Source organism: Anopheles cruzii, chromosome X (genome assembly GCF_943734635.1).
Source record: "Anopheles cruzii chromosome X, idAnoCruzAS_RS32_06, whole genome shotgun sequence".
NCBI lineage: Eukaryota > Metazoa > Arthropoda > Insecta > Diptera > Culicidae > Anopheles > Anopheles cruzii.
Window position 1 is genome coordinate 7,369,266 of NC_069143.1, and position 2,705 is coordinate 7,371,970.

The window sequence follows — 2,705 nt, forward strand, 5'->3', positions numbered from 1 at the left end:
GCACCGGCACCGATCAACTACTACTGGCAGCTATTCCGATGACGTCATGACGTTACTCACTATCTACAAGAGAACCAGCCGAGAAGAAGACCGAAGACGACGACGGTGACGGCGACGGAGGATACTTGACTTAATGGGGGGGGGTGCTCTACATTGTTCTGTTTTGTTGTTGTTGTTTCTACCACCATCATCCCGTCGCCCCAGCAACGCCGCCGCCCACCATCACTACGTGGCGGTGGCGAGCAAGGCAGAGGGCAGAGCAGAGGCAGCGAGATACTAGAGTTTAGGCGCCGTATGACGGCGATCGTCGTCCCGGCAGCAGCAGAGTATGTAGAGAGCGGCCGCACCGCACACCTCACCACACACCATAGCTTAGTAGTACGCGATGTGCGCGTGAGGTTCTGTGGTTGTGCGTGTGCGTGTGGGTCGGTTCTGGACGAAAGGACTCCGGCGTCTCCACGGCGGCCAAGTCAGAGAGAGAAAGAGAGAGAGAGAGAGAGAGAGAAAGATAGAGAGAGAGGTAAGCATACCGATGATGCATGAAGATGCCTCCCTTCCACTAACTTTAACCGACTAAATAGAAACGAAAAAAGAGAAAACGAAAAAAAGGAGAAGAAAAAAAACAGAAACCTGGAGGCTGTGCTGGGGGCACCTAGATGTGCCTCCGATGTGAGAGAGCGATGTCGAGGGGTCGAGAAAGGGGGCTCGTGTGTTACAGAGTATATGTACGTATGTGGCGGGGGGTTGCTATGAACTAGAGTTTTAATGGAGAAGCGGGGGCGCGTACGGGCCGAAGCCGAAGGTGTGGTGCGCGTGTACGGTTGTTATCGGTTTTTACGTCCCTTCTCCTTCTCCGCCACCTCCGCGTTGTGGGAACTTCAGAGGACACAATCGACCGCCTCCACCCTCTCCACCACGCCGACGCCCCACCGCGCGGTTCCAGGCTTGTATGGGTGTGGGTGTGGGAGAGGTTCCAGAAACCCCGGTGAAACCCCGGAGTTGCGGAGAGTCCTCTCTGCGTCTTCCATAGAAAGGTTGGGTTGTGTTGATGGGAGACGAAAAGGGTAAAGCATGGGAGTCGTCGGGGGAATAGGAGTAAGGGGGGAAGGACTGTTGGGACTGTTGGGACTGAGCTCAGAGGTTGTGTGCTGTGTTATGTGCAACTAACTAGATATATGAAGGGTCGCCTCCAACAGTCGCCGATGGACGGAACAGAGTTTTCAACGCCCATGGAACAACACTATGCACACATACACAAACGCGCACATTAGTTTCAGTTACGATAGACAGAATCATTGAGCACTCCTCACAGGAACCTTCAGTCAGTTTTGGAGCTTACACTAACATCTGGGAGTTCCAATTCTTCAGTCGACTTTCTAGAGTTTCTCAGAAGTGAAAAAGGCAGTTGTTACCACCTACAAGTGCGGCATGTGTGTGTGTGTGTGTGTGTGTGTTTGTGTTTGTGTTGGTCTGTTTGTTGGGTTTTGGGCTCGTTCATTGACCCACCACCTCGTGACCCCTCGGGCCGCCCGATGGATCGCCCGCCCGTGGCAACGCCATCGCTCGTCGTACGGTTGGTCCTCCGTCGGCTCAGGGGCGTACCGGCCACGGCGGTCGGTGTCTGCGGTGTCACGGTGCGCGCGTGAATCTTGGGGACCACATCGAAAGGTTACCACTCCGAGCGACCGGGCAAGGGTTCCCAATAACGATGATTTCAGAGTACGCGGACATTAAAGAACATATCGCACGGCGACCATCGAACAATCCAACGAAGCGAAGACGCAACTCGCAGTGGCCAAGCCATGTACACAGTACAACTGAAAGGATGAAACACGTGTCCGTACTCCTTTAAGTATCCTAACTGCAGAACTATTGCGTTCAACGTTCGCTCTGTAGCGATCTCGATCTCTCTTCGACAGTGACTTGTCACACTGTTACTCATTACACTTTGTTTATATCATCACTAGTATCATCGTTTTGTGTTACTTCCATTACTATAAGTTTAACAGTAAAGACGTTGCCTAACATTTTAATACTATACAAGCATGTTATCATACTATCGTTATCACTATACTTGGTACCGTTGGTTAATAATATCACTAAATTGTTACTTGTGTCAATATTTTGATCTCTATTATTCATAGTCTTTGCGTGATCTGTTCAAAAAGTATCGCCACTTTTGTGGTTTAAAAATAATGTTTATTAACTCATGAATATCTATTTTCGCCCCCACCCCCCAGTATTCCCCATGAGATATTATACGCTTGTGCCAATCTTTTTTTGTGGTTCCGCTTCAGCTCCTCCTTCGATGCTTTATCTGCTCAATCGTAGCGCGTAGCGTCGTCCTGCCATGGGGCTCTTCAGTTTCGAGAACAAGAAAAAGTCACACCGGGCCATGGGAAATCGCGCAATTGTTGCGCTTAACTTGCAGGTAATATTCCTTACCTTGTGTTCTACCTTGTGGCTCAGAAGAACTCATATGATGCCCGGCGCCCCTGCAATCGAAGAAAATACTGAAATACTTGTGTGTGGCGATACGTTTTGAACCCCGACCTCGTATATTATTGTTTACTTTTTATTATCATTATACACTAAGTTTAACACTATTTACTATACAAAGTTTACAAACATGTAGTACATGTAGCTGAGCCGCTGAATGTCCCCAATGTAATTCAAAAGACAACAACAACAACCCAACGATGACG